Here is a 14205-nt window from a genome sequence, read left to right as displayed (position 1 = left end):
CAGGGCAACGGTTGGACTCGATGATCCCAGAGGGCTCTTCCAACCTGGTTGATTCTGTGATTCTGAGATGCTGGAAAATTGAGGTGCATGGGGAACTTGGGCTGTTCCTCGCAGGTCTTGCTCACCCTCGCACACCCCTCCTCTCCCCTGGCTGAAGTCCTTATTTATTGCACTGTTTGTTTACCACTAGGAACTTCAAAAATGCTAAATGCTCAGAAGGCGATTTCAGTCTGGATTTGATCCCCAGGCTGACCTGTGGTGTACAGTTTAATAAGGCTGTTTTATGTATGCCATACCCTAAATCTAAAGGTCAGGGGCTTGGTGGCCATAAATATTCAATCCGCACAGATTGGGTCTTTTAAAGCTCCTTTTAAATATTTATGATGGTGCTTCCATGGCTGCAGGAGAATGTTGTAATAGTACTAAGAGAAAAAAAATCCTTCTGTATCTAAAAGCTCAGCGTGAGCCATTTTCATATATTATGCATCACTAAGTGCTGTTTATGGCCGTTCTTGGCAGCATCTGTACTGTATCACGGCAGAGTTCATGAATTTGGGGCTGTGCGGAGCCCGGGGTGTTGGCTGTGCCATGCGTCAACCCAGGCATCGCCTCTGCCACGGCGGGCACAGACGATGGGACAGCTGAGATCCTGGGAGCCTGGCATCAGGGCAGTGGGGTCCCTGCAAGGTGAGTGCAGTGGTGCTGCCAGCTCTTGTCCTTCCGCAGACCCGCTAGCCTGTGGCACGTAAGCCTGTTCCCCAGACACTTTGGTCCAAGCTCTGGAGATCCGTGGAGGGAAGAGCCCACCATGTCTGGTCTCTTAAAGAAGGACCAAGCTCTCCTCTGTGCCAGCTGATTGGTGGGCATGGGCACGCAGTTATTCTGCTGTTTATTCTCTCATGACATTTTGCTGAGAGGTGTCAGAGAAGTGCAGAGCACCATCAACACCAGCTGCAGAGAAATGTCACCTGGCTTTCCCAGAGCCATTCCTTTCAGCCACAGCTGAGCCCCGCTGCCTCCTAAAAGAGCTCTGATGATTCTGTGGGGATCATCTGAAAACGAGATGCAATCAGCAGGACGGAGCCAGAGCTGTGGCCAAACATCACCCCCTCGATGCCAGGACTCAGGACCGACACGATGTGACACGATCATTGCTGGAACGGGAAACTGGTCTCTGCGGATCAAACTGGGGGACCACAGGGTGAGCTAGCAGGGAGATCAGCAAAGCTGAAATCCCTTGTAGACTTTATTCAGCTCCTAATTAAAACTGAGATGGGCTTTTGTCCCTAGGCAGAGCAGCACAATTCAGCCTGACTGATACCTCTTCCCAGGTGCTGCTGGAGAATGGCCTCGCTACCCTTATCTCTTTAACTTCCAGAAGTGCTTACAGTTGAGGGGAAAGTGCTAAGTCAGCTCAGTTTCCCAGGACTTGTGAACCTGTATCGTGAACTTAATCTCCCCCATGAAGTTATTTTGTGCAGCGTGAGGGGAAGCAAACTGGGTTTTTTCCCTACTGCATTGAAATTGATCCCCCAGCTCTAAAGAAACAGGAGAATGATGTACAAGCAAAGGGACATACAGCATGCACCAGCACGCGTACAGAGCAGGATGTCGTAGGCTTCATTTCCTTATGAAATCAGGTTTAAAATTAAGGCTAATCAGAGTTAAAAAACCCTGCAGTTACCCTAGACCAAATGATACTATAATGTACTCAGTATATTACATTCTCAATAGCAAAGCAGCATCTGCTACATAAAATGAAATGTGTGTGTCACCATATGTAGGCAGCATAATGTGGACTCAAATTAAATAAAAACATTTCAGGGTATATGGTCCAATATGCAATCTGGGCCCTGGGAAATGCTGAGATTTACTCTAAAGTTCTTAGCAGTTGGCTAAAACGCTGAACCCAAAACAGTGCAAACTTGTTTTTTTAGCAACATAAGCTGTTGTCTGCACTTCCCTCCCTGAGCCAATATTACTCTGGAAATTCAGGAATGTATTGTTTTTCTTTGTAATTTTTTCTTTAACTTTTTCCTCTTTTTTTTTCTTTTGATCCAAAGCTTTTCTCATCTTTCCAGTAGTTGCAAAACATCTGAGAGGGCAGAACACCAAACGGCAGCAAATACTGCTTTCCCTCTAATAGCTGCCCTCCAGAAATACCATGGACACTCTTGGAGAGCACACCAAAGCCCCATAAACCAGTCAGATAGCCTGCTATTCGCATGCCACAAATAAAAACAAAGACATAAACTCTGCGAAATGACTTGACTCTCACCTTTTCCCCTATATGAGGGGCTTCTCAAGCAAAGATGCACAATTTCATGCTATTTTAAAAGAGATTGGGCTGCCATGCTGCACAAGACAATCTTCCCCGTGCGACTCGGGCTCGTTGAGTTTCTGATGTTAGTTATTGTCCTCCTTGACCCCATTTGTTGATACAAAAATGTGATATAAAGTGTGGATTCCCTCCAGGTGTGAGAAACACCAGGAATATGCTCGAGGTTTCGCCTGGCTTTGGGTTGCAGATGAGTTTGTTATCACGAAGCATTGATCCTTGTGTGAGTTCAAGGCTGCTGGGAAGCTTGCAAGCCCTTTAAAGTCTGCTAATGTCGATTTGGTTTTCTTTCGAAGAGAATATATTAAGTGCAAAAACCACTTTAAAATGCTGGGAAGGAAGGCGATGTTTGCAGAGGAGCTGTGACCAGCTGCTTCAGAAAATTCTGCCCTCCCGCACCAGGTTTGCCTGGCATGGGGTTTTATCTCTCTTGCTCAAGTCCTTGAATTATTTGGCTAATGAAGAGGCCAGGAAAGGCACTGCTCTACTCTTCAAAAGCAGCAAAACAAAATTTCCAACTGTGAGGCTTGGACTGAAGCATTTGATGAGGGGAAAAAATACGACCGTACCAGAAAGCAAAGGAAAAGGCAATGTTGCTGATGGAACTAGCTGGGCAACCATCTGGAAACGTTGGATGCACCTGTAAAGGCTCTGGGAAGTCACTGGGACACACAGGCAAAAATACCTGCATGCTCCTTGCACCGGGAAAAGGGAACTCAAGATAAATGACAGGGAGAAGACTAACAAATTTGTTCCTGCTTGGGGCACTGTGGTTGACAGCAGGCTTTGCTTTGGGGTCATCTGAGACTTCGTATGGCAATGGGGAAAGGACTCAGCACCTCAGACATGGAGGTAAATCCATGAAATTTGCCTGAAATCTGCTGAAATTGGCCCTAGGTTGTCTGCAGCACAGGGTATGGGCAGATACTGAGGCCACTTTTCCAGTGTCCATGTGGCCATTCATTCTGTAGCCAAGGTGTGAGCAGACCATGGCCGTGGTGCCTCCAGGAAGGCATTTGCTGAAGCATCGTGTCCCTTCTGGGCAATGGCTGCTGCTGTCACCCCACAGCTCTGCTCCCCACCACCCGCTGATGGTGGTGTGACTGAGTCCCTCGCCTGGAGCATTAGCTCTGCCTGTGCTCAACACCGAGGAAAAAGCATAACCTTCTCCAGCTCCTGTTTCTAGCTGGCGTGGGAAGAGCCCTATTCCTGCTTCATCGTCTGTGTGGGACCTGGGGATGTTGTCACCTTTCTGACTCGGATAATCCACGTCTTTTCCACGTCATCCTCATGACCAGTGCACTCTGCATGTCCATAGAGGCTCTCCTGCGGGTGGTGCAGAGGCATTAAGGGGCCAGTCATTGAAGGTGTTCAGCTGGGGCAGCCAAAGAGCAAAGCAAAGAGCAGGCTCAGGCGTGGGGGCGATTTGGAAGATCCAGATGAACCCCCCTCGCGTGCATTGGCCAAGCGCACTGCATCGGTTTGGTGTCTCTGTTGTGAGTGGACAGAGGTAGCTGCAAACAAGATGTTTCTGGACATGAACACTACGTGGGCACATGTAGGATCATTTTTCAAGATGGGGAAAAAAAAAAAACAAACAGCCTGTAAATACTTGTAACCCTGGGGCAACAGGACCATATATCCTGGCACCGCATGTGGGTTTTACTCTTCCATGACAATTTGCTTTGCTATTCATGAAAAAAAAATATGTTGGTGCTGTTACCTTAGCAACTGCCGCATCGCGTTACGGGGATGCTCTGCCCAAGGTACCCGTAGCCCTGCCTTAAAGCAGCACATATGGCTCCGTGGTGCCTTTCGCCCTGGACAGGGAGCAGAGCTGAGCCCGCGCCCTCGCCACGGATGCTACAGAAGTTGGTAACGGAACAGGAGGAAGCGCATTAATTTAGATTTACTGTTTGGACCAGAGCACTGCCTGATTATGGCCCAGAGCCACTTTGGACTAGATGTTGTATAAACTTGCAAGAAAAGGGGGATATTTTCCAAAAGCATTTCCACTTTGTAAGGGAAGGGAAAGGACATTAAGTGACCATGGGCATGTTGGATGTACAGCTTTGTTCAGGTGTCCCCGCTCCTGCTGTCCATATTAGCATCTTCTACTAGAGTGGGCCAATTTGTCAAGAAACACCAGGTTTTGCCTTCTTTGGGGTTGATGCCAGTAAAAACCACCAATGGAGAAATTCCCCCCCCAGCATCTGTAGCTGGGATCCCGAGGCAATTCCTAAGAGAAGATCAGAGGAGAAACTACTGCCCAGGCAGCCACGGTGGCATCCCAGCTGCCAGAAGAGAGCGTCCTGTGTTCATCACTGAGTCTGTCTGCACGAAATGTGCTATTCAGGAGGATCACACAGGTGTGATTTCCTCTGAGGATGGATTGCCTGCTCCTCAAGTATCAGATGCTACTAAGCCATCGCCACATGCTGAATGAGTGCTCCCAGAGGGGTCCCTGCAGCGAGTCCTCCTGTCACACACTCTGAAGCCCCACGACAGTGATGCTCCTGCCTGGCACTTCTTCCCCTGTCATTTTTCTGACAAAGGGATCAATACTTTGGGTTTATTTGGAAAATCAATTTTATGCTGGGCAGCCCTTGAAGGACCACCATCAAAATGTCAGCCGAGCCAGCGGCCCCAGGAGGGGACAGGATCCATCCAGCCTCACCGATTGTATGAGAGTGGTGAACAGGGGAGGAGATGGGAAGGTTTTACAGATGTATATCCCTAAATGGGTCCATGAAGTAGTCTCCTTGGGGTTCAGGGCAGTTCAATTGCAATGCTCAGTTTACCAAACTTTTACCCCAGTGAGGATTTTGAATGTGGAAATTACTCGTGGTTGCTCCCAGAGTCGCACCTTGCTCTCCATCCCTCCTTGGTGTCACAAGCAGGGGATGAGGCTAAACGCAAGGGCTGAAGGACTGTTGGTGTCATCATATCCAGCCTGGGGCTGCTGAAAATCTTCTACTTTGTCCACCTTATTGCAAGTGGAAGATCCCTCCTGTTCCACTGAGTTTGCTTTCTTGTATCCTCTGGATGTTTCGACGCTGTCAGAGCTGACTGTCACCTCCCAGGTCTTCCTGCCAGCCACCCCGGCTCCTGTGAATCAGTTGAAGCACACCAGGCTGACAGCCCTGGGAGAGTCCCTCCTCAGTGCAGGGCATCCCTTGACATCCCAGCAAAGACAAACTGGGCAGTACCAGTATAATCATACACTGCTTGGGGGGACCAGGCAGGGAACCCACTTCCTGGGGAGTAATTCACTTTCCCATGGTTTTCAGCAGGAGATGCCCATGCAGGGAGCAGCTAACGGCAGGGCTGGGCTTAAGGAGCATTTCAACATCCGTGTCTTCAGTAAAGGTTCACCCTGGTACACCTGACAGCACAATTTCAGGGGAAAGGGCACAAAAAAGATGGGAAGGCGTCTTTACTGAATTTATACAGAAGGCAGGAAAATTGAGTGTGAAAATAGGTCTTTTGAAAAAATTGCATTTGAAATGTGCCTTTCCGTAGGTAACAAAGCACCGTGAAGCTATTTTCTCCATGCCTGGAATAGCCTTCATCTCAGCGGGGAGGAAGAGAGCAGGACCCCAGTGAGCAAGAGGCACTTGGCTCTGCAAGAGGTTTTCAAAGAGGTGGAAGGGAAGAGGAGGTTGCAGAGCCAGGAGAGCTTCCAGCGAGGGAGACTGTCAGCCTGCTCTTTGAGGAGAAAACGGAGAGGTTTGTTCTTTAAATCTAGGTCTTAGCAAAGGGCGGCGAGAATTAGGCCACGTGAACTAAGGGCCACCATCTGGCCCTGTGCAGGGAAAGCAGTGGATGGGGCTCTGCGAGGTCCGCTGCGAAAGGACCAGACCAGCCAAAACCCAGCCCAGGGGAGGCAGGGTCAGGCAGGAGCCCGCGGGCTGCCAGGGGAACTTCAGCATCCTCGATTGAGACCCGAAGAGTGACCCATGTGCCTGTCCCCCTCAATGCACGGCGGCGCCAGCTCAGCCCTTCCAGCTGCCCACGTCGTGGCTCTGCAGATCCCTCCGGTTCCTGGCACAGAGGCAGGGGCTGCCTGATGTCCCCTGCCATCCCCTGCTGTCCCCTGTCTGCGTGGTGCTTTTGCACCAGGATGCATCCCAGCAAGTTTGCATCCCAGCAGTGGGCGGCTCTGGAGGGCAGCGTGGCTCAGAGAGCAAGGTGTCAGCCTAAATTGCATCTTATAAATCACGAAGAGAAACCAGAAGTGGTTTGATCATCTCCTCTCCTGCATCACACAGCAGAGTTTCATTGAAGGCATCTTGCCTATAATTTCTGGAGGAGCCGGGATGCATCTTTCAGAAAGGCTCTTGGCTCTGATTTAACTGTGTCAAGCGATGGTGAGGGCACCGTGCCTTCAGCTGAGTTATTTCACAGTCTGATTACCCTCCCCTGAGGGAAAATACAGGTCCTATTTCTACTCTGAACTGTGGACTCTTACTTTGACTTTTTTTATCAGATAAAAGAACCTTCATGTACAGAAACCTTCCCCCAGGCAGTCTCCTCTCAGCCCTCCCTTTTGCTGTGAAAGAGCTGGAGCCCCTTTAGTCTCACTCCATGGGCAGGTTCTCCAGAACTTGAACCCTTTCCAAATTTCTGGAGGTATTTTTCAAAGCCTGGGTAAGACACCGCAGGAATCAAAAGATCCAGGTTGTGTTCCCAGACTCCTCTGATGTGCCACACTAGGAAATTTTTTCTTTTTATTTCTCTTGGTTTCTGTGATTTACGTCCTGGGAGTGGAGCTCTGTAGGACAGGGCTCTTTCTTGGAGGAAGGACAGTACAGGGGCTCACACTCTGGAGCTCAAGTTCAATAATAAGGTTCTTGATATTAATTAAAAAAGACTTCAAAAGCAGAATAAATTAAAACAAATTGCAGAGCTGATGCTTTTGTCATTTACCCAAGTGCAAGCCGTGACTGTCACCATGAAGGTCAATGAAGCTAGATGTGTATAAAAGCAAAGGAAGGGGAGAAAAGACATTCCCCTTTGGGGACATGTTGTTGCTGACTTGGAAAATGTGCTGTTTCAGAGCCTTATCTGGTGCCACTGCAGGAAACATGGGCGTTTTCTTCTGTTCTGAGGTCTAAGACACCCAAACTGAAGTCACCCTCCACGGTCCCAGCAACTTAAGGCGAAGCTGATCTCATCACTGAAAAATTTTGCGTGAAGGAAACTCTCGTGGCTAATCCTGTGCCCCTCTCGAATCTATTTTAAGCCCTAGACCCTCACATGGAGCAACCTGAGCTGCATCAACCACATACCATGTCACAGGGTTAATGGGAAGCTGCTCAGGTGGTTTTTGAAGGCACTTTAAACAATGTACTGAGGAGAGAAATACAGGCACGTGTAGCTCACTAGTCCCTCCTCCCTCCCCTGATTTTTGTAAGAACTGATCCCCAGGCAGCGTGTCCCGCTGCGATCCCTGCCAGGGGAAAAGGTGATGCCTGTGGTAAAAAAAACCCTTCTAAGGCACCAGGGCAGGTTGTGTTCAAACCCTGTCACACCACCGATGCTTTCGGCCTTATTGCGCTGCTCTTGATACAGCCAAAGGGAGCTTAATGCTTTTTAAAGGTCCTCAGCTTTTATGGGCTATAAAGCATTGACCTTAAAGGGAGGTGCTGAGGGAAGTATATTAAAGACAGATCTATGTGGGATAGTGAGACACGCCAGCTTTCCCACAGCTGCTCTCTGGACTGCCTTTTTCTAAGCTCTCTTTAATGTGTTGATTATCTCCCTAGAGAAGAGCTGCCTGAAGCTGCAGGGTGCTGCTGACACCCACTCTCAGGAGGTCCGGGACAACCTTCCCTTGGACATTTGCTGATGCCAGCACACAGAAGTCTTTTTTTCCAGTTTGCCCTCAGCTGTTTGTCCCCACTGAGCCTCAGCCTGGGGTCACCGTGCTGCAAATTTCCTGGTTTCTGCTAAACGCTGTGCTCTGTGATCCCAGGACTTGGAAAAGGCCCTAGTTCAGCTCATCCCATTGCCTGCTCCAGTAATAACCAGTACCAGAGGACTCCAGGAGAAGAGACCCTTTGCAATGAGCAATCAAGGGGGAGGAAATCTTCCTGTGGGGCCTCTGCTGATTGCAAGCCTGTGGCAAGTGATTTCTATTGAAACATTCAATAATCATTAAGAGAAGTTGTTCTGCATTAGGTTTCTCACCTCTGGAAAAGGGGGATGATGCTGTTCACCTGCATTGCCAGGTATTAAGAGACTTCATAGTATTTATGAGGTCCTGGGAAAACTGCAGTTTGGAAAACATTTGGAGTGTGTGTAAGAGAGAGAAGTGAGGGGTAAGGCATTCTCACAGACCCTGGGGAGGGGAAGGGTGCAGCCAGAGCACTGCGGGGTGGGCACTGCCTGCAGCCCCCCTGGCCAAGCCCCTGGTGCCCCAGCAGGACCCTGGCAGGGTGCTGGGAGGGATGCAAGGGAGGCTGCCCTGCAGAGCAGGAGGGTTGTCACCATCCTCCTACCGCCTTAAATTAATTTGGGTCTGAGCCTGAGAGCTGATGCTGCTCGGACCCCTCCGGAGGGCTCGCTTTGGGAAGGCAGCTTTGCTCGGGGGGTTGGTCCTTTGGGGGGGGGGATGAGATCCTTCTGCACCCCCTCTGCCCCCAGCACCCTCCGAGAGCAGGGGCAGCTCTGGGGTGGCAGGGAGGGAAGGAGGGGGTTAATCCCCCCTCCCGGCTCAGCCCCAGCCCCGCTCCCCGCCGCCGCAGCATCCCGGCCGCTTTCCCCCTCTCCCTTTGCCGTGTTTAGTTAAATTTCCCCCGCCTCAGTTGATGTCACATCCTGTTCCACAGCCATCCCTGCTAGTAGCCAGCCCTACCAATTCCTTTCTTTCTTTTTTTTTTTTAATCCCTGTCCTCTCCCCACCACCCCCCCCCCCTTTTCAAGGCAAACTTTTGGCAATAGCAGAGATAATCATTTCGTGCTCCGTTGAATTTCTCCTCGCAAATGTCTTTCGATCAGGGGAGCCATTAAAAAAAAAAAAAAATTGCCAGAGAGCCAGCACACCGAGAGCAGAGGAGAGAAACCGGGATCCCAATAAATATGCAAAGTGAAGGCTCTGCTAAGCAGATTTCTTGCATTGCTTCCTAGGGGTGCTGAGAGCCGCCCGGAAAATCATTCTGATTTTTTTTTTTTAATTGCATTTTGTTGTCTTTTTTTTTTAAAATTAAAATAATAATAACAGCAAAGGACTGAGGAGGCAGCGAGGCGCTCGGTGCTCGCCCAGGGAGGCTCGCCGGGGAGGTGATCTGTATGCAAGGTGCCTAGAACTGGGTGCGAGACATGCGACCGGCAAGCAAGCTCCTGACCCTCTGCTTCCTCATCCTGATGGGCACAGAACTCACCCAAGTAGGTCTCTCTCTTGCTTTTCCTACCTCCCCCCCCGCTTCTCTCCCTTTCTCCCCAACGCCATTTTCTATTAAACCTCGAGAGCACAAAAGAAAACTGGAGTAGGCAGCTGCCCCCCCCCCTCCCCGGGCACCCCCAGCTCTCACCCGGGTGCAGGTGGACCCTCTGTGCCAAGGAGGGGGGGAGCAGGGCGGGGGGCTCAGGAGCCCAGAGCCGGGGAGAGAAGGGGGCTGGGGGGTGTGGGGGGGCCCTCACCTGCTCGCCCCGCTTGCGGGAAAGTTGCGGGGTGAGGGGGGTCCCCGGGCGGCACCGCAGGGCTCGGGCTCTGCCAAGTTCGGGGCTGCCTGTCCCGGGTCCCCGCAGGGACAGCGGTTCCTCCTGTCACCCCCCTCCCTCCACACCAGCTCCTCATGTGGGGGCAGCTTTGCTCATTTTAGGTGACATTTAAATGTCCCTTGATGCTTCCATCTGTGGCAGGCTTGTGGGAGAGGGGAGCATCTTATTTACCTCCCTCTCCCCCCTCCACCTTATTCTTTTTTTATTACTGGATTTTAATGCTTGCCTGTACTGTCCCAGCCCCTGGTCTGAGTGAGTAGTGGGGCTGGGGGGAGGAAAGGAGGCACACAAAAGCCATCTCTTGCAAGTGGAAATAAAACTCCATTTGACTTCTTGGAGATAACTGGGGAGAGGCAGGCGGGGAGGTTGTCTTTTGTTTTTTTCCCCAGTCACTGAAGAAAGGAAGAAAAGTAATTGCAAGAGGATGCTCTAGATTGTGGGGTTAATTGTGATGCTGCCTGGAAGCATAAAAAGAAAGAAAAAGAAGCTATAAATAGGAGGGGAATGGAGGCTTCTTAGTGTAGGAGCAATTAGCAGCTGGGCTCTCATCCTGGATGCTTTATGTAGATTATTTTTTTCCTTTCTCCTGCTGACAATGCTCTCCCCTGTCACTGCCTTATTGCTGAAGTTTCAGTAGCTGAAGCCTTTTGGCTTTGCACCCTCAAGAGTATTTCTGCTGCCCTCAGGAAGCAATGGCTAAAGTAAAGAGCTGCCTTAATTGCATGGAGCCCCCCAGAGAAGGGATGAGAAGGTAGTAATTGGGGGGGGGTAAAGAAATCCACGAGCGGTGTGGATGAGGAGTGGGAAGGAGCCAGAGCTGCCAGTGCCCAGGAGAAGCCCATTGTGTGTGAGAGGCTGCCCGGGGAGCGCATGCGCCGTGCTGGACAAAGCAGCCAGCGGCCACCAGCATTGCTGGGGATCAGCAAAAAGGGGCTCCTCGTACGCACCCGGCCTGGCCAACGGGGCCATGGCAGCGTTGTGGTGAAGCGGTGTGGTGGGGCTGCCCCTTGCCCCGCTGCCCCTCCAGCCTCCCCTCCTGCCCAGCTCTGGCCTGGGGACCTGGGTGGTGTCCCCCTCCCCAGGGGCTGTCACCGTCCTGTATCAGCCTTGTCAGCCCCATCGCTCTGCATTGGGGGTTTCTTTTCAAGGACACCCAAGTTATCACCTCTTGTGCCAAGGATGCCGCTGCGCTCGGCTACTTTTTCCTTTCCTTGTTTTCTTTTTTTCTGAATGCAGCACTCCAACTTCTCGCCCAACTTTAAATCAGGGTGGGCATGGGGAATCAAACCTGCTCGGCACCGCGGGGCTGACTCTGACTTTGGCAGAGTTACTTCCCAGCCCGTCCCTGCCTGCTGGCATGAGGTTGGAAGCCCCTGCTAAAGCCCTGGCTTTGCTGAGCTTCAGCTTGAGCTGGGTTCTGCTTTGCAGTGTCTGCCTGGGCTTTGCTGCCTGCAGGTAGCTGAGCCCTGCCAGGCCCCACGCGCCGGCCACGCAGAGCTCTCCCACCGGCGTGCCTGCTGGCTCGCTTGGCACTGCAGAGCCCTCGCAGAGTTTTACCATCTCGTTTCTGTGGCACAGCTGCCAGATGCAACCCCCAAACGTGCCTTTCAGCCCAGGCACCACCCAGCTCGGTGTCTGCTGCGTTTAATTCAGTGCTGGATTCACATCTCCATCACATGTGTGGAGTCTGTCCCATCCCCTACAGAGATCCCATGCTGGGGGAGGAGGGATTGTGGTTCAAGGGAGAGAGGTTGCTGATTTAGGCAGCTTTCCCTGACGATGCAGAAGCTACTGCCATCCCCTCCCCTCCCTTCCTGCAGTGACATTGTCAGGCCAGCACCCAAGAAAGGAAGAAATGGGGAGAGGGGTGGCTGTTAAATGGGGCTGGAGGGGGTGAGCACATGGCTGTCCTTCCAGCTGGGTGCTGGGAAAGATCTTCTCGGGGAGGGGAGGGAGTTGTCTTCAAGGTGTTGGTACTGCAGCATCCTCTGACAGTCCCCCCGGGTAGGAGGAAGGATGCCCCCAGGGTGATGCACCCACTGCGGGCTGCACCCCCAGGCTTTGTAGGGGCTTTGAGACCTGCCTAAGGTGTATGGTAGTTTTACCTGTGTGAAACAGGGGGAGAGCTGCCCCTACCTGCCCCCCAACATCCCAGTCCTTTGCAGAAGCCCCTGCCTGCCCCTCGATCCCCCGTGGGTGCTCGGCGGGGCTTTCAGGAGCCCCAACCCCAGAGTGAGACCTGCACGGTGCTCTGGGATTTCTTCTGGCTGCCAAAGGTCTCCTAATTTGTTTTGCGCCTTGCCTTGCCTCTCGACAGGTCAGGGATCAAAACCTGAAATGGCAAATATTTTGGCTGAGTCGAATGGGCTGGGTATGGGTGCTGGGCAGGGTGTGGGTGCTGGGCGGGGGACGCAGAGCTGCTGCCCTGGGCATCCTGGGGTGCAGCACCCTCGCTCTGGCTGTGCACGCAGCTCTGGGCAGAGGGCTTCTCGGGCAAAGCGTGGGGCTTTCTCTCCTTGTCGTCTTCTCGGTGAGACCCAGGGCAGCTGTCCTGGTGGCCGTGGGGGAGCAGAGCCAACTTATGCTCTCTAAGGATCCGCTTGTCACGTGCGGGAAGGTAGTGCTGCCAAAAGGGCAGAGGATCGGGGCTGCTGTAGTGAAGCCAGGAGTGTCGGCAGAGGGGGTTCAGGATGCCATCTGCTTGTCTGTCTGTCTGTTGGCCCTTCCCTTTGTCATGCCTCGTGCTTGCTGGCGAGCTGCTGGGATGCTACCAGTGAAAACCTCTTTGTATTCCTCAAAGTTTCGCGGGCGCAGAGTGGGGCAGCCGGCGCGCTGGCATCCGCTTACCCAGCGATCACTGAAACCACACAGGAAGAAACACCTTCCTGGAGCAGGTAGTTGTTAAACATTTAGATCTTCTGGAAGAAAAGGAGAAAAAACAAACAAACAAAACCAATTTTGCCATTAATTTTCCTAAAAGCACGTCAGGTCCCTTGTGGGGCTATTTTCAGGGAAGGGGGGGGCTGCCAGGGGTGCGTGCTGCCCTCCCCAAGCTGCCCCTGCCCCAGCAGCACCCAGCCCAGCCGTGTTGGCTCCCCTCCATCCACGGGGGACTTCCCAGTGCCCAGTTTGGTGGCCGGGCTCTTCCCTCCCTTGTCAGGGAGACAAACTAGTAGGATTAAGCTGCAAATCCACAGCCTGTAACAGGAGGCAGCTGCCTCATCTCATAAACCAATTTGTGTCTCATTTCGCTAACTTCAGCTTTAGCCAATAAAAAAGAAAGGTAATTTTCAGCCCTGGGTTGTATTTATTGCTCAAGTTATCAGTCCTTGTAATCAGTATTAGCATCACTGCGTAAAGTAATACAAAACTAATTACTATCTGAGTGAATTAGGTAGATGAAGGCTGCAGACTGCATTGACAGTGGGAGAAGCTAATTCTCGAGTTATGAGTGATAAGTGCCAACTTCGCTCGGCTGTGGTGAAGCTACGAACAAAAGGGAACCAGGCAGGGACAGGGACACCCAAGGAGTGTTCCTCTGGGGTTTGTTGCCTGTGGGTGCCTCGGCTGGGCTCTTTGGGAGACCCAGGTGGGCAGGGGGATGGGAGAGAGGTTGAGTCAGTCAAGCAGTCCCCTAAAAAGAGGAAGATGCCCTTGGGGAAACTGAGGCACAGAGCCTTAGCACCAGCAAATCCCGACCGCAGGGGAAGAGCACCTCAAAATCCTGATCCTCCCTCTTCTGCAGACGGTAGCCATTGCTTGCAACTGCTTGCCACTGCCGTCCTGGAGCAGAGCCCAGGAGCCCTGGTTCCAGCCTCTGGACCAGGGTTTTGGCCCTGGGAAGCTTTCTCCCTGTCCAGGACCCATGTCCTGGCTCCCAGCCTCCCCCCCGGCCCATCCCAGTTGGGAGACAGCATTCAAAACCAGCCAAAACACAAAAGATCTCCTGGAAAGGTAACAGCGGGGCAACGGCACACGTCAGCCCTCGGTCCAGGAGCCGCAGCGAGTGACCCTGGAGCAACGCCGTGTTTTCTAGCAAGCAACATGCAGAACAAGTTTTCAGTGTAAAGGCACTTGCTGACTGGAGGCGTGCGACTGACCCGGGGACATATGCCAAAAAAAATCATCATCCCTAATCAAAA

This window comes from Nyctibius grandis, chromosome 16, assembly GCF_013368605.1.
Source record: "Nyctibius grandis isolate bNycGra1 chromosome 16, bNycGra1.pri, whole genome shotgun sequence".
NCBI classification, from domain to species: domain Eukaryota; kingdom Metazoa; phylum Chordata; class Aves; order Nyctibiiformes; family Nyctibiidae; genus Nyctibius; species Nyctibius grandis.
The sequence above is the reverse complement of the archived record's forward strand: the minus strand, read 5'-3'. Positions refer to the sequence as shown.